This window comes from Centroberyx gerrardi, chromosome 15 (assembly GCF_048128805.1).
Source record: "Centroberyx gerrardi isolate f3 chromosome 15, fCenGer3.hap1.cur.20231027, whole genome shotgun sequence".
Lineage (NCBI taxonomy): Eukaryota > Metazoa > Chordata > Actinopteri > Beryciformes > Berycidae > Centroberyx > Centroberyx gerrardi.
The window spans coordinates 2,978,396-2,997,487 of record NC_136011.1 but is presented as its reverse complement, the minus strand read 5'-3'; positions in this window follow the sequence as shown (position 1 = coordinate 2,997,487).

Genomic DNA, 19,092 nt, shown 5'->3' with positions numbered 1-19,092 from the left:
ATACACTGTCAACAACGTTGTTATGCCACAGACCCTGCTGTGACTGCCCACAGTTTGCATCAAGCACCATATCAGTTCACAATGAGAAGGGCCAAAGTGACACAACTGGAATGCAAAATCTTGACACCCTTGAGTATCATGAGTGTGACATGACAATTGAGACTAAAATGGCTGGAGGTTATATTGTTTTGACTAAGTAGATATCAGAAAAATACTAAAAGTATTTAAAGCCCCTATGTCTAAGATTTGAAAATTGTTGATTTTGGCGACCCCTAGAGGTAGTGCCAAAAAAAAGACACGTCACAAACGTTTTCGCAACTTCTAAGCAGCGTTTGCAATACCCGCTTCATACAGCTGGAACAAAATACTGCTGCAGATAACTGTAGCTCAAGCATTAGTTCCTATATTATTCCTAATCACAGCATTGTACTATGCTCCTGACAAATGTAAGTCACTATGATAGTTTCATTCCCTTCTGTACCCCCACTCTCTGTCGGCAGCTGGCTATGTACCGACAAAGTGAAGCTAATTTGCTAGGTTAGGTTACATAGCTTATGCCGCTTTTCCACCGCATGGTACCGGCTCAACTCGACTCGACTCTACTCGCCTTTTTTGGTTTTCCATTGGGCAAGTACCAGGTACCAGGTACCATATTACCTGGTACCTGGTACTTTTTTTGGTAGCACCTCCGTCGAGGTTCCAAGCAAGCTGAGGCGATACCAAAAGGTGACGTGAAAACACTGCAGACTACTGATTGGTCAGAGAGAATCATCATCATTGCCGGCAGCGATAGCGGGGATTTTAAAGCAGGCTAAAAGCTGTTGTAATTTTGGCTCTACGACTGTTAATATGTCACTTTATTAAGTTTTAATATTTTTTCAGGTAAGTAACCATGTAGATTCCCAATATGTGGTCAGTTTATCCAAATAACGCCTGTTTGTAAATCTGCTGCAACGTTTTCGGAGATTTGGGACCAGGACCGTCTGCCTCGCAGTCCGCCATTCCGCAGTCTGAAGAGACTCAATGCATTTTGGGGCGGTTGAGTTGCATGCGGTGTTGTGGCGTCGCTATGATGTCGGCCGCGGTTAACTCTGGTCGGTCTGACCCCGTGCTTTGTCACGCTCCTTTGTAGCTCTTTTAGCTTCTTATAGAACTAGTGCTCGGCACCGATGGGTCCGTAGAGCTCCCGGGGTTTGGTGACTTGAGTCTCTGGTCTGCAGTGTTCCGGGGGGGTGGGGAAACGGGTACTTCAAACCAATCGATCCGCGGGGCTCCTGGGAGCTCCGGATCTCGCGCTGCCCTCCCTCTCCCTCTTAGCTGTTTTAGCCTCTTCTGTTATAGGCTTCTTGTTTTGTTTTGGTGCAGAGGATCCAACAGTCAGAGTCCTGTCTTCCACTATCTGCCATATTGACTAGCTTCACGCTGTTCAATCTATGAAAATAGTCTGCTTTCAAACTGCGTCTGTTTTCTTCCTGGTTTGGTTTGACTTTCTGCCGTAAAGTCAGTACGGCACTTCGCGCCAATTCGTACCCCCGGACACAGGGGGTGCATTCCATTTGGTAAGGATTTCTCCTGTCTCCTCGCCTCACGTCTCTTCCTCGACTCCTCGGTCAAAGGTCACGGAGGAAACGAGGAGAAGATGCGAGGAGGCAAGTGAATTGGAACGGCCTTGCACGCGCCATATTTAACTGACGTTTGAAGTGTTGCGTTGAGGCTCCTCCCGCGCAGGGTGACAGCTGTCTGAATTATTGTAAGGCTCATGTGTTATCCACATAAAAACCGTTTAACAAAATTCAGATTAATGTTTAATTCATCTAAATTATGCCAGCCTCTAATGAGCCTTGTCTACCTCATGAAGGTAGAACACTTAAAGAAATTCCTATAACACCTAAAAAGCCTCCCGTTTCCTGATTTCTGTTTTTATTCTGTTTTTTTTAAAATTATTATTCTGTCTGCTGTATGCTACATTTTCATTTTGTGAAGCACTTTGTAGCACTGATAAGAAAGGTGCTATACCAATGAGATTATTATTGGGCTATTAAAAAATGTCTTGAGCTGATGTGTGTCTGTGCGTTATTGTCCAACTTTTATCCTTTATGCGACTTGGATTAGACAGACAACGATCATGTGGGCTGTTTGACATCTCACTGGCAATGAACCAAAGTGCATTCTTTTTATTCCTAAATAAATAAATTCCCTAATAACCATAGATCTAGCTGTAAGAGCATAATGTGCGATTTAAACAATTAAATTCTGTTAATGAGGTTTAGTAATAATGTATTCTCCCATTCTCCTGAAGAGAAATTCCATGGCAACACACACAAGCACAATTCACAAGAATGATGAATACAGAATGAGAGACACATCAAACAAACGCAGCAAACCAACTGGTGATCCAGAGAAGACACAGAAGTCATTCCAGCAAAAGTCAAACGTACCGGCCTTTATGATGAAAAACTATGTCCTTTCATGGTAACAGTCATTACGCACCGTGACCATGGTTATGAATATGGTGAGAACGCCTAAAAGGCAGAGAAATTTGCATTTTTATTTTTTTTTAAATACATTTTAAAAAAAGAGAAAATCTTGTCTGTGTCTCTAATATAGTTCAAAATCGCTCCGACCGCTGCTCAGCCTGTGCGTCCTTGGCCGCCTCTTCCCGGAGAAACCCCAGTGTAAGCGACATGGGTGTGTGTGAGGGAATAAATCAGTCCAACACGTTCTGGGTTTTCCTCATAACTTTTAGTAAGGTCTCAAACACACGATCAGCATGCGGCCGTTCCCCTTATTTCTTCCTTCATCCCCCTCAACTCCCCGAAACCACCCGCTGTCTCAACAGCGCCGCCAAGCGGCTGACACTAGAATATCACCTAAAACTATGCAGACAAGATAACAACATTCAATACGAACACAGTAAACCCATGTTTAACTTACGTTTACACAACTTTTACCCATAAAACACAATTTCACTCTTACACATCTTCCCCCCCTTACAAAAGAAGCGTCCTCGCTTCAAAATAGCTGTAATGAAAATTGTCACTACCTTATGCTTAACACCAATATAAACAGATGAAGTTGGCAAAACAACATAACAATTAACAGTGGAACAGGATACAGTTGTTGATACAGTTGGACCCGACTTGGTCCTCACTCCCGTGAAAGGCTGAACTACAGGGGACATTTCACTGGAATATTCTGTGGTAGCACTGTCTCACACCTGCGGTGTGGTAGGAGTAGCATTCTGAGGCAGAGGGCAAACATTTGGCTGAGCCCTACTCGGGGTCACAGAGCACCTGTGTGTGGCTGGGTGCCAGTATACATAAGGTCTGGAGCCTGAGAGTGCAGTGAGCAGTGGGGGACCTGGGCTGTTGTTCTGAGTTCAGTGTAATTTTCATGTACAGAATTTACTGACTGCATTGTGCCAATATCTCTGATAGCGACATTAGCTGAGGACACTGGCATTACTAATCTAGCTGCTTGGCGAGCCCGTTCAGCTTGGGAGACGACTTCAAAAGCCTCAGTGAAAGTTTTCACCCCTCTTTCATGACACTTGACTTGAAGCTCCTGATCCAGACCAGCAATGAAGCGAGACATTTTCATATATTCTGAAGCATTATGCTCAAAATCTGGGAAAGCTTCTTTGACAAGCCTGCATACATCCGCAGCATAAACTTCCATTGCTTCATTAGGCAGTCTATGACGGGCATTAGGGAATGTTTGAAATGATGCAATTATATCCTTTTGGCCAAAAGCTGTCTGTAAGTGCTTCTTTGCTTCAGTATAAGAGCTCTGAGTTTCCCGGGGCAGATTATCCCACACAATGAACAGTTCTGGTGGTAGTCTACTGGGTAACTCAGCTGCTAACACTGTACTCAGATCCACACCACTGTCCTTGTAACGGGCCTCTTGAATTACCTCATAGCAGCAAGCCCATAGCTGAAAAGACTCACGGCCATCGTTGTGAAACGGTGGCGGCAAGGGAATGCCCCTCGGCGCTCCCTGTAGTCTAGTAGGAAGGTGGGGTCCCCATGCACCCCACTGATATATTTTTCTAACTTCGTTTTTTGTAATCCTTAAGGTGTCTAGTAAACAAATTTTCATGTTCCCAACTCGAAATATTGTCCCAAGGGTCCGTTTGGTGGCCGTCTTTGCGGCCATCTTGGATTTCCGATGAAAATTGAAAATCTACATAACTTTTGAACTAGACATCATACAGAGACAAATGACCCCATTTTTCTGTGTAATTTTGGCATGAGGAATTGATTGAGAGTGTTATTGTCATGATTTTAACAAGTTTGGTATATTAAAACTCAAAAAATAAGAAAAAAGTCTGTATAATTTACACTCAAAATCTTGCAAAATATCTGTCTACATACATACCAAACTATACGATCCACGCGAACTCTGGAATCAACTAAAATTGACAGTGATTTGGGAAAAATAACAAAATATGAGTTCAATAAGTTAAAATAACAAGGAAAATGTTCCACTACTAGTTTAATCTTGCATGACAGAACAAGCTACAGAAGCGGTAAGCAATGTTATTTTTTTCATCGTGCTGCTGTATCATCATCATTAAGAAGCTCTTCATAGTCAATCTCTTGCTCCTCTTCCTCTTCTTCACCCTCCTCCACCTCCTCAGCAGTTTTCTCTAGCAAGTCAATGAGGGAAGGGGGGAGGATAGGGCCACAAGACCACACTGGTTCCAAGATACCCTCTTCAGTCTTCTCCCAGCCTTGTCCAGGATCATAGGGCTTGGGGCACCAGAAGATTGATTTGTCAGCTCGCTTGTAGATGGCATGGCGGTGATTCACACAGCCGATGTGCGGGACAAGGTTGTCTCTGCAAGGTGGGAGCCGGAAGAGATCCACCTTAGATTTGGTTGTCAGTTCCTCATCCTCCCTCACCATCTTCTTCAGCATGATGCTACGTACAGCATTAACAGACTTCTCCCGGGCTTGGCCATACATCAGACACGTGAATGCCTCAAAATCATCCATCACCTCTGGCTCTACTGACCACTCATCACCAAGTTTTCTGAAAAAAAAAGACATTGGTACATTACAAACTCATGCTGTACTAGTACCTATATTCAGCAATTACTTGATTGCCATGAAATGCTACTGAAAATGTCATATAAAGAAAACACTCTCACCTGAAGGCTGCATGGTACTTGGGATGGCTCTGTAGCTTCTTCAGGGGTCCGACCTTGCCTTTGCCCTTGAAGGTACTTGTTACATGTTCCCCAGTGAACACATACAGGCCAATTATTGTGGTGCAGTAGTCAGCTCCCTTTGATTCTGCCAGTTCACTGACGTTCACAATCTGGCGATGCTTTCCAGTCCCGATATCGAGGTAGATGGTAAGTGGAATGGATTGGGCATGGTGCAGGAGGATAAAGAAAATATCGGTGTCTGGCGTCCTCACCACAGCTGACTTGTACCCCAGTTTAGCAGCATACCTGAGGTAGAGAACAACCCGGGTGTCTGTCTCCTCCTGGTTTGACACCAACTCATGGATCTCACATGTGGTCACTTGAAACACGTTATTGTGTGAGTTGTGATTATATATTAGGGCTCCATTTTTATTATCAGTGTTTGACCGACCTCAGACAAGATTTTTCCCCTACCCTACAAATTGTCAAATTAAAAAGCATATGGTGAGAAAGGCTCACAGGTGCATCATATACATTTCAATATACTCACATTGCCATCAGATGAGTCCAACTGATACGCTTTGCCCTCCACCATTGCCACCGCTGTCCCACATTTCTCGAGCCGAGATGCAGATGCCTTGCTCCCTCACACCTGTAATAGTAGTTGACAGAGTTGTGTCTTATTCTCCTCATTTGCCAGGAATAGTTTGTCACTCGGCTTCCTTGTTGCAGGTCCACCTATGATATACCGCTGGGAGAAGCCACGGCGCAATCTCTCCTGAGCCTTGACGGAGTCAGCATGGTACGAATCAGTTGAGAAGACAAAATTCTTCTTAGCCACCATCTGATCTAGAACCTGGAGGCAAATTCCCTCAAACGTTGGGGGGAGGTTCATCAAGGTGTGGAAAAGTGCATTGCCATCCTGGATGTAGAGAGCTTCCTTTGGATAAGGCACATCTTCAGGAGCATCTTCCATCAAACAATGAAGCATTGCAGCCTTGTTGGTCTTATTGAAGAACCCATCAGCCGTGCCTAGGCTGTGAGAGACAGGGGTGAGTGAGTACCGCATCAGCTCGTCAAGGTTAAGGGGCTCATCCAGGTTCTGTGACTTGATGAGCAGCATGAAAGCGAGGTCACTTTGCTCACGGTACTGGATTACCTGCAAAGATGAATATGTGAACAATGTCTTACACCTCACTTCCACGCCTTGATGAACCTCCCCCCAACGTTTGAGGGAATTTGCCTCAATATGATGAGGCAAATTGTGATATTATCTGTTTAGATGATAAATAAATTATTTAGACAGTGCTTTTCCAAACAATCGTTTCAAAGTTCTTTACAAAGCAAATAAGATATTACTGTAAATAGACAGCCTACAGTAAAACTGGATAAAAAGGAAAAAAAAACTACAAAGAATAATTACAACAGGGATGAAACAGGAGATAAAATTGGACATTATTATTAAACAGGGACTATTCCTAAACTAAAATGTCTCTTTATTATGAAATAAATTATTATTATTATTATTATTATACATTTTGTCCTGAAGTACTCATACACCAATCTAGTAAATACCGCGTGTTTCAAAAGTGACTACAATTTTTTATTAACAATTAAATTAAAAGATAATAACAATTTAATGCTTCAGGATCCATTTCCTCTGTTCAGTCGTCCAATTAAGTGTACCTACAGGAAAAATATTGAATAATACAGTGAAATATTATATATTACACTGTATCGCATTTATTTGTATTCATACATTATGCCCTGATGAAGACATAGTGTCGAAACCATGGTCTAAACTTTGGCTCAATAAAGTATTATATGTAGATCCCATTATAAGTGTGCTGCAGCTCTCACTCAGCGATCTGGTGGAAGAGTCTTGCTGCCAGTCGTACATACAACTCCTCGTGTATAGATAACTAAATTGACCCTGCAACAAAAGCAGCTTTTTTGGTGACTATTTTAGAAACCAAATGGTACAGAGCTACTTTGTGCTACAACAGCAGCAACTCATCCACCGTGGGGAAGAGACACTCTTCTCTCCGCCTTTCTCCCCTCTCCTCTCCTTCCTCCTCCCCCTCCTCCACTTTTTCTCCCTCCTCTCCCGTCTCCACCACCATCTCTTCCCTCTCTGCCACCATCTCTTCCCTCGAAACTGCCATCTCTCCCTTCTCCACCCATTTCTCCCTCCCCCTCCACCTCCACCACTGTTTCCTCCTCCTCTCCCCCCTCCACCACTGTTTCTTCCTCCTCCTCCTCCTCTTCCCCCTCCACCACTGTTTCCTCCTCCTCTTCTCCCTCCACCACTGTTTCCTCCTCCTCTTCCCCCTCCACCACTGTTTCCTCCTCCTCTTCCCCCTCCACCCGTTTCCCCCTCCTCCTCTCCCCTCTCCACCCCCATCTCTTCCCTCTTTGCCTCCACCTTTTCCCTCTCTGCCTCCATCTCTGCCCTCGAAACTGCTATTTCTCCCCTCTCCACCGCTATTTCCTCCTCTTCCTCTTCCCCCTCCACTCCTGTTTCTCCCTCTTCCTCTCCCCCCTCCACCTCCACCACTGTTTCTCCCTCCTCCTCTTCCCCCTCCACCACTGTTTCTTCCTCCTCTTCTTCCTCCACCCCTGTTTCTTCCTCCTCCTCCTCTTCCCCCTCCATCACTGTTTCTCCCTCCCCCTCCACCCCTGTTTCTTCCTCCTCCTCTCCCCCCTCCATCACTGTTTCTCCCTCCTCCTCCTCTTCCCCCTCCACCACTGTTTCTCCCTCCTCCTCCTCTTCCCCCTCCACCACTGTTTCTCACTCCTCCTCTTCCCCCTCCACCACTGTTTCTCCCTCTTCCACAATCCACCCCTTGAACTCCTCATCAGATCCAGACAGCCAGGATCTGGGTGTGGAGAACAGCGCCATCGACAGGTAGAATATGATACAGGCTAATTAAGGCTAATGATATATTTTTACTGTGGCTTTCCAGCAGGAATCCAACCATCACTGAGAGCTCCATTCTCTTCCATTATTTAATTTGTCTGGTCAAACCAACTTAAAGGGACACTGTGATGTTTTGATATTTGTTCCCACTAAATACTGCTTGTTAGCATTACTTTCATTCATTCATTATGGAATTGGTTGCCATGGGTAGCCAGTGAGGTAGCTGTCGACACATCAGTATCCATGACTTTCCATGAATGATGCTGCCAATACTAGCATGCCATTGTTTAGTTGACTGACGCGTTTAGTTGATTACCTGTTTTGTGTCCATTGACTGAAGAATAAAAATAACACTTTAAGTCAAAACGTCAAGGTTTCCCTTTAAGTGGCTTGTTTTAAGTGAATGAAAGTGGTTCCTGCAATGCTGAGAAATGTTGTGGGGTGATATTAACATTTTGAGATGAAACTGTAAGCATCATGTATGCCTCAGTATCATGGTCAGTGTGTCTGTGTAGCTGCTTTGTCCTAAATGAAGGTACACTGTTTTTTAGGATTCCAGCAGTTTCTGAGGCGCTTGGCCAGGAGGCCAGAAGAAGCTGGGGTATGAGACAAAAATGAAATTGATTGACTCTTCATTCAATTCCTGTTTAATTAGTATAAGGCAAACAAAATTTAAATTATTCTAATTGCACTTGACAGTATTGGCATATTGGATGTAGCAAAAAGTTTTAGACTAAGGTCATCTCTAAGACTTGGCAGAGTTAATTTTCTCATCACTGCCTATTTAGTTCATTATTCCCATTTGGTAGACTGGACAGTTTGGATATCTGAGGTTCAGATAAGTCAGTCATATCACTGCCATTACAAACCATGAATTTTCATCAGGTGTTGTGCATAGTTTCAGTCAGATCAGTTTTTCACAAAGAATTGCTCTAGGTTCATTAAAAGCACCTTGGGCAACAGAACATATTATGAAGTTATTCTATTTTTATTAATGTGCTTTTCGTCTCAGGTTGCCAAACATTGGGAACACCTGCTTCTTGAACGCCACTCTCCAGGCCCTGTACAGCCTCCCCAGCTTCTGTGCTGACATCATGGGGCAGGAGGCGCTGTGGAGCCCCAAGACCAAAACCAGCCTGAAGCTGCAGAGGTACAGTAGACCAAGAGATCTTCACTTCACTTTTTGATTCATTGCTTTACTGATTGTTCCCTTGATATTAAAAGTAAATCTCTCAATCGCCTGTTCTCCAGGTACTTTGGGGAGCTGTACAAGGCGAGGCAGGGTCGAAGCTCCTACCATGGCAAGAGGAGGCTGCTGAGGTCGGTCAAGAGCAGCTTGGCCGTGTTCAACGAGGAGTACGAGGATGACTTTCAGCAGGTACAAAAATGAGCCTAGCATTCATGATTTCTTTTTTACTGCAGTATTTGTGTGATAAACATATTTTAATGGCTTGCTGATCTCTTACAGGATGCCCATGAGTTCCTGATGCTCTTCCTCATGGGCATGAAAATGCAGGGCGAGACACAGCAGGGGACGTCCACAACACCGGGCTACGCTTGTCCCACTCTGAACTTCGAGTTCAAGCTGCAGAGTGTCTGCACCTGCTCCAGGTAACTCAACAGCAAAGTGCATTTACTATATTCATGATGTTTATCTGAACAATCACAGAATTAAACATGAAACAACAAAGTCTATGTTAGTGACTCTGTGCCTTGTTCCTTAGGCATCAGAACTGGAGTGTACCTGCTGGCAGTGCCTTGGCCACCAGGCGACAGTGTCCAGAGGTTTCCTCACTCTACCCAGGTAAGTCCCATACATGAACCTGCCCATGATGTTGTAAACTACACTGTCTTTCTATAGTATGTGTTAACGGTACTCTCTCTTTTAATAGAGTGCTAGTGCTTCACATGAAGCGCTTCTGCCACGATGGGGAAGAGCTGAGGAGAGTGGATGATGCTGTCTGCATCCCTCCAGTTCTGTCTCTGGCCTCCCTGTTGGAAGAGCAGCAGGATGTACTGAGGTAAACCATTACACTCCATATTGGTTTGATTGATTTTATTTGGATCTCTTTTAGCCCATTGGCTAATCTTCCAAGAGTCCACATTAAAAACATTTAAACATACAATAATTCATATTATACAACACATAATTGTTGACACACACATATCATATACATACATGCACGACACTTATAACCTACATACATTGACACTCATCCTGTATGGACCTACATATATACACATATTCATCTACATGTGTTCACATATAATAACAATACTCTACAAACCTACTGACAGTGCAATACAATAGTGTGATAACTACATTTGAATCTTGAAATCTTGCAATCAACAATCCAACCGCCGTACTGTTCTTGAGTGAGTTATTGTAATGAATTCCATAATTTAACAGTTCTGAAAATAAAAGTCTGTCTTCCCATTTCAGTTTTTATTTTTGGTAGTACATAATGATTTTTATCTCTTATTCTTATGTTAACTTGATGTTTATCACGTACTAATAACAGTTTGTCCTTAATACTAACTGGCTTTTTAAACTTTTGAATTTTTGAAATTAGTGCAATAGAATGTTGTCTCACATGCTCTACTACTGTGGGCCATCCCATTGTGATATGTAGTTCACTCACTCCTTTTTCAAACCCACACCTTAAGACCATTGGAACAACAGCATAATAACTTCAAATATACTATATACATATTTACTGAGAAATTTCACAAACCAGAAATACCACCATGAAATTATTTAATGTACATTAAATGCATGTTATACCATCCAAAACAATTATTTTGATTATTCTCACTCCTCTGATTGAAAAGCTTTTCTCTTTCTCATGACTGTCTGTCAAACTGGCTTATACAGGACTTATGGATTTAAGAAAGTATAGTCTTTACTAGCATGAATGAGCACCTGCCTATTACTGTACACTTATGTCATGTCTGAAAACAGTTTCCTATATATATTTGTCTTGAATATCACATTGATCAAAATGGATGCTCTTTCCTTCAAAGTTCCCCAGGAGGCAGTAAGGTGTCACGCCAGGCAAAACCCCTCCCAAGCACAGGTAAGAGAAATTGTGCAATTTTAAACCTGTTCAATGCTAATCTAACTAGAAACACCCAACTTCAGTTTGTAAGTTTCCAAGTAAAACAAGATTCTGTGGTGTGTCTCTCAGCATCAGTCGGTCAGCTGGAGAGCTCAGGAGACAGAGACAGATCCCAGCAGGGAGCTCCTGTGGTGAGAGAGAAATAGGGAGAGACAGCAGAGATGGAGAAAGAAAATACATGTATAAGAGAGAGAAAACAGTCATTTTTCAATGAACTGTTGAGAGAAAACGTACTGAATAGTTACTCAGACTGGATAGAGTAGTTTAAGAGCCTTATGAAAAAGGAAATGAACCCCTCATCACTCACCATGATTTCTTTTCAGCGGGATCACAGTGTCCAGAGCAGCTACCACCTCTCTGCCATCGTCTCTCACCTCGGGGAGAGCATCGTCTGCGGTAATTAATGTCACATACATCAGACAGAAATATGGATCTGGGACACACACACACATAAACAAACCCACCAAATAAAGCTTAATCTGCATTGTGTTTCCTGTGTCCCACACAGGTCACTACGTCAGTGACATCGCAGAGGGACACGGCAGGGAATGGGTGACCCTGGATGACTCCCATGTGACGAGGACAGGCGAGGCCGCGGTCCTGAAGGACAGAGAGGACATCGCTTACCTCCTGTTCTATGTCCTCAGGTAAGGCTTTGCCCTCACTGCTTACAAGAAGAATCAATGAACTGGCCTGTTTGAGCCTTCAAGCAAACTTGTAAGTGAGAGAGTATTGAGTTAATGCCCCGTCGTCTTTGTCCTCTTTTCCTCTAGTGGTGCAGGTGAGGGGGACCCTGCACCTCTGTAGCAGGAACAGGAGTCAGGAGCTGTTTGCACCACCACCAGCTGTTTGCTCCGTAGTACGGTGGCCATTTTAGGACATCCTCAGCCGCCTTTGTCATTCGTAGATCTACTTTGTCACATGTAGGTGGACTTGTGTCATGTTTAGCTATTTTTTGTCAAATTTAGGTGGACTTGTGTCAGGTTTAGCTGTGTTTTGTCATATTTAGATGGAGTTGTATCAGGTTTAGCTGTGTTTTGTCAGACTTAGATGGAGTTGTATCAGGTTTAGCTGTGTTTTGTCAGACTTAGATGGAGTTGTATCAGGTTTAGCTGTGTTTTGTCAGACTTAGATGGAGTTGTATCAGGTTGTATCAGGTTTAGCTGTGTTTTGTCAGACTTAGATGGAGTTGTATCAGGTTTAGATGTACTTTGTCAAACTTAGATGGCGCTCGTCTGCAATGGAGGGCAGTCCCGGCGTTACAATCAACCTCTTCCAATCCTTCATCACACGGTGTGCTACAGCCGGACCAGGTAAATACAAAAGCATTTTTAATTAACTGTGCAGCGAAGCTGGAGAGCTCAGGAGACAGAGACAGATCCCAGCAGGGAGCTCCTGTGGTGAGAGAGAAATAGGGAGAGACAGCAGAGATGGAGAAAGAAAATACATGTATAAGAGAGAGAAAACAGTCATTTTTCAATGAACTGTTGAGAGAAAACGTACTGAATAGTTACTCAGACTGGATAGAGTAGTTTAAGAGCCTTATGAAAAAGGAAATGAACCCCTCATCACTCACCATGATTTCTTTTCAGCGGGATCACAGTGTCCAGAGCAGCTACCACCTCTCTGCCATCGTCTCTCACCTCGGGGAGAGCATCGTCTGCGGTAATTAATGTCACATACATCAGACAGAAATATGGATCTGGGACACACACACACATAAACAAACCCACCAAATAAAGCTTAATCTGCATTGTGTTTCCTGTGTCCCACACAGGTCACTACGTCAGTGACATCGCAGAGGGACACGGCAGGGAATGGGTGACCCTGGATGACTCCCATGTGACGAGGACAGGCGAGGCCGCGGTCCTGAAGGACAGAGAGGACATCGCTTACCTCCTGTTCTATGTCCTCAGGTAAGGCTTTGCCCTCACTGCTTACAAGAAGAATCAATGAACTGGCCTGTTTGAGCCTTCAAGCAAACTTGTAAGTGAGAGAGTATTGAGTTAATGCCCCGTCGTCTTTGTCCTCTTTTCCTCTAGTGGTGCAGGTGAGGGGGACCCTGCACCTCTGTAGCAGGAACAGGAGTCAGGAGCTGTTTGCACCACCACCAGCTGTTTGCTCCGTAGTACGGTGGCCATTTTAGGACATCCTCAGCCGCCTTTGTCATTCGTAGATCTACTTTGTCACATGTAGGTGGACTTGTGTCATGTTTAGCTATTTTTTGTCAAATTTAGGTGGACTTGTGTCAGGTTTAGCTGTGTTTTGTCATATTTAGATGGAGTTGTATCAGGTTTAGCTGTGTTTTGTCAGACTTAGATGGAGTTGTATCAGGTTTAGCTGTGTTTTGTCAGACTTAGATGGAGTTGTATCAGGTTTAGCTGTGTTTTGTCAGACTTAGATGGAGTTGTATCAGGTTGTATCAGGTTTAGCTGTGTTTTGTCAGACTTAGATGGAGTTGTATCAGGTTTAGATGTACTTTGTCAAACTTAGATGGCGCTCGTCTGCAATGGAGGGCAGTCCCGGCGTTACAATCAACCTCTTCCAATCCTTCATCACACGGTGTGCTACAGCCGGACCAGGTAAATACAAAAGCATTTTTAATTAACTGTGCAGCGATTCTGATAAATCTGATTCATATTTGGATATTCCAGCTCTCTGCCACAAGTATTGCTGCCTTATCTTGATAATGTGGTGTGATTTTTTTGGGAAAAAAAGTTGTTCTTATTGTTGATTTAACTGGAGGTAGATGGCTACTGCTCTGTCATATACGTTTGCTTTAACTAGTTCAGATTATTCCTGGCCAAATTAGCAACGATAGAATGATCCTCAGTAATTTCCCTATAAACATATAATATACATATATAATACGGGCATTGCCAAGATCACTGTTCATAGTGCCTACACTTGGCTAGTGTTTACCTGTTTTGCTAATAAGTGAGCAAATTGAAGACTTCTGGTTTAGTTGTTGTGCTTTTAAAATAAAAGCATGATGGCAACAAACATAATTAATTAAAGATGCTTTTGTATTTACCTGAAAGTGGTTCCTTTCAGTCTGTGTGATGAAGGATTGAAAGTGCTTGATTATAACGCTGGGACTGCCCTCCATTGCAGACGAGCGCCATCAAAGTTTGACAAAGTACATCTAAACCTGATACAAGTCCATCTAAGTCTGACAAAAGACAGCTAAACCTGACATAAGTCCATAAGTCTGACAAAAGACAGCTAAACCCGACACAAGTCCATCTAAGTCTGACAAAAGACAGCTAAACCCGACATAAGTCCACCTAAATTTGACAAAATAGATCTACGAATGACAAAGGCAGCTGAGGATGTCCTAAAATGGCCACCGTACTTTAGTTCTTTTGTACATATAGTTCTTTTTTCACTTGCACCTTTAAGCTAGGCACTTAATTAGGCAATAAATTCGTTTTTCTGAACTAAAAAAGCTTTTTTGTCCTAGCCTTTTATTTGCAGTGTGCAGAATTATTTTCCCATTTTTCTAGTTTACAATACTTTAGTTCTGTTTATCAATTACAAGATTTGACAGTACATCATATTGTTGGTTTGATAGACAAGACTGAAACAAGTCAATGTTAATCTCCTAATTGCTACTCTATAAACTCTACAGTATAGTCAATGGATTTAACTATATAATTCAAAGAAATAAAAAGTCAAAGGTTGTGTTGTAAAACAGACTCAGTACAAGCTTATCAATATTTTCTTACACTCCTAAATTCAATTTAAATGTTCCACTAAGACTTTGGTTCTCAATCTGGGTTCAACACCAAACTGTTGTCCTTGAAATACACCACAACCAAGCGATTTTTTTTTTTTTTTAATATTTGGCCTCGAAATTGATCTACAACCATACTAACCAATTAAAAAAAAAATCAATATTAGCACCAAAGAGCTCAAGCAAAGAAGTGCAGCAAACCGAAATCCCTTATTTGGGCAGAAAATGTAGGCTAGACTATGTGTTCCGTGGTCTGGGAGAAACAGTTGTAGGCGTCCAATACTGCCGCGAGAGGTTTTACCATGGAGTCTATTGAACACCCGGTGCGTCCTATGCAGACGCGTCGCTATCGTGACGCCAAGGGATTTGACAAAGAGTCAACATAGGACGAGTTGGGAATGAGAACAGGTTGCATATTTGTATATCTAAGAGGACAACATAGGCTATGGACACTCAAAGACACTTAACATCAAAGGCAAGCAAAACATAAAACAATATCAATTAAGGATTACACAGTAGGGAGATTACTAGATTACTAGAAAGTTACAAAAACTCAAAATAGCAACACAGCACAGCATAGACTGCTAAAAAATAACATATCCATAAAATCCAGCAGTTTTTACCATCCCTTGCTGACATAGCTTCCATGCTTTCCACCATGGAAGTATTATATTAATTATAATTATATTATTATATTACTTTCCACCGCCTACAGATATTAGATGTATCATTCATTAATCTGAGACAGGTTCAGGTAACTGCCTTGCTTAAAGGTCCCATATTATGAAAAACACGTTTTTCCTTGCCCATACTTTAGTCATCCTTCAAATTAACAACCCACAGAATGTGAGAAGTGAATGCCTCTGCATTGTTGCCCCAGCCTCCTTCCTGGGAAAACATGTGCTTCTACAAGCCATTTTGATTTGGCTCCCCTTGTGACGTCCCAAGGGGAGCAATTTGCATACGCCGACCTCCGAGCTGGATAACCACTCCCACTCCCCTCTGCTCCTCTGTGCGCTGTCGGCCGCCATTGTTTTACTTCGCTACTACAGCTTAGAAGATATCAAAAGCAAGAGCAAAACATGCTAAATGTTCCGTTGTTGGCTTCAAGGCTGAACACAAAGCTCTACATTGCCTCCCAGCATCGGAAGATAAAAAGATTGTTTTTATAATAACGTTCTGACTACAGTAAACTTAGTCCAAATTTGCATGTTTGTGCTAACCACTTTACCTCGGACTGCTTCGTAAACGAGTGTCAATACAAAGCTGGATTTACATCAAAACTGCTCCTGAAAGATGGATTTATCTCAACTGGACGTGGCCCAACAGCAAATGTGCAATCGGTAAGTGTCGCCACTTTGTGATAATATTTACAGTTGGGTACAGTCAGCTGGGCTTGACAACATGTCCCGCTTTGCTAACGTGTGTAAAGTTATGTTCCATTTGCTTGTTTGCGACATTGTTTTCATGTTTATTTTTTAATACAGTCTATGGTGCTTTGTTGCTAAATCAGTTGCCTTGTCTGGAGAGATGTGTCCGCTAACGTAGCTTGAGAATGAGAAATGGATACGGTAGTTTATGGTATTTCAGTCCGATTAGCATCGGGTAGCGATTTTGCTCCAGTCCCTATGAGAAAGTGTTTGATGCGGGCCTGTGAATACGAGGAAGACTGTTGGCCACAACAACAACAGTTAACAGTCGTCTAGTTAACCAGGTCCCGAAAGGACAAACTTACTATGATCGAGGTTAGGGGCTAGTGCTGTTAGCGGCGTGCTAATCTAGCGTTAGCGTTAGCGTTAGCGTTAGCTACAGGTCCTCTGGCTCACTTTGCACTAGACAGCCGCACCTGTAACGTGGCAAAACTCGAACAGTACTTTGTTTGTCGGGGACTCTGGTCACCGCAAACATTTCACTTCTAACGCCAAATGAATGGAAGGGAGTTACTGGCTGATGAGATGTAACATTTCATGTTCTGTCTTTGCATCCAGTCTGGTAACTCTAGTCTTGTAATCAGCTGGGGTTGTGGCAAAAAATAACTAGAAAACCTGAACAACGAGACTACAATAAACGCTACCTTTCTCGAGGTTGTCATGTCCTATTTTTCTTGAGACTGTGTTTAGAATCAACTACATAGTAATTATTGAGGCTGTAGTTTGTGGTAATGTTTTGTGTTTCTGTTACTCCACAGATTACGTCGATGAGTTGATGGACCTCATCTTTGATCACGTCTTCCAGGACCCTGCACCTTATGTGAGCCAGGTTTTGATCCCCATCCCAGAAGACCCGTGCGCCCAGTCTGACAGGCCAGCCAAGGAGGACGTCATTGCAGCCACGTGTCTCGGTTCAATGCACAGCACCACACACATTGGTGTCACTACACTACCATGCAAGTGTAGACAGTGTGTGGGATTATATTACTTATTCAGTAACTTTTGTCCTATACCCCTGTCACTAAAAGACTTTTAGGTGTGCTAAAGTTTTTTCTACATGGATGTGTAATAAAGTATAACAACAGTTACTTTACTCAAATTTATTGTCATGTAAAGTATTATCCAAAGTCACATGTTCAAATCAATTAATGCACAAAGCTGTAAGGGCCCATAGTCTGCTTTATAAATGTTCATTGCATTCTGTAATGAGAACACATTCAAACATACAGGCTGCAGACCAGGATGATCCACCATGCATGTAGGTGGATCCTGAAGCTGATTCATTCTTCTGGTAACCTAAGGAATGAGAAAGGGTAACTTATTGAATTTTGCAAGCTTTATAGGAACATTACACTGACAATTACGTTTATCTATATTATATGTTTATTATTTAGCACAGACAATTTAGAGTAGATGTGAGTACTGTACAAACTAATGTACAGGACAAACAAAGGTGTCAACTCTAAAAGAGGTAAGATGTTATGTACAGGGGGAATGACCAGCAGGCCTCCATGAGATGAATATTTCAGCTATAGTTCTAAAATTGTTGAGCTGTAGCTGAATAACACTGACATAAATTACGACAGTCATATGTCCAAATGGTAGACAGCATGGGACATAACCATATGTTTGCCGGTGTCGTGACTATATTTGTATCCCCTGAAGATGAAGTTCTTCTTTTGCGTCTTCACATCAACTTGATGTATTTGAACGTAATAACTACATAATGTCTGGTGTGGATTTGTTTCCTATCGCTAGCCAGTACAACGGCAATTGTAAGACACTTCATGGAATAACATTACAGCAGCTATCCAAATAGCCAGCTAAAAGCTACGGCACCGGTGAACGTCAGGCTGAAAATGAATCAATCAAACCATACAGTACAGTTACCGTGCGAGACACTCCGGCAGGTAACGTTTGATATCGTTTTTATGGGATACAAATTTGTCCGCTATGGCTATCCAGAAAGACCACATAGCTGACGCAACCACATACACATGCACGGTGAGAAAGTACGAACAACACACTGAAATTTCAACCTACCGTTCAGAGACATCCTGCTGTAACCGTGTCTGTAACTTCGGCAGTTGCCTCCTCTTGTTCGGTTGACAGATTCCGCCTCAAAAATGTACGGTTTTACATGTTCTGTGACAGAGTTTTCTTCTACAAGGAGCTGCCATATTGGTTTTGTGGTTTTTCCGCGTCTGCACCCTCCCCCCTCACCCAGCCGATCAGGCGGCCAATCAGAGCAGCACCTCATTATCAGAGCATCCCCGCCCACTCAGAACAGCGCATAGTTAATGAGGGGAGAAACAGAGAGGATGGAGAGGCCCCACAGAGCCTGGATTTGTGTGTTTTTTTGCAACAGAATTCATAACCTTATTTTAAAGAGCACTGAGAAATGTTTTAAACAGCTAAAAAGAGCATTATATGGGACCTTTAAAGGCACAGTATGTTCGACACCTTAGATAGAAGACCAGCATCCACCCAGTTGGCAGCTCAAACTGAGATACACCCGTGCCAGTGCTTGATAACAAACCAGTGACTCTCTGGCATCTGGTCATCTTGTTTTATACCATGAACAGCCATTTCAAATGAACAAAGCCTGGTGTAAAATCCTCTGTAGAGTTTGAGTAGTGCTCATACTCTGTATTTAGCATTTGTATCAGCAGCTGCTACCTGGTCAATCCTGCTTTCCTTCACTCTTTTGTTTGTGTGTGTGTCTGTGTTGG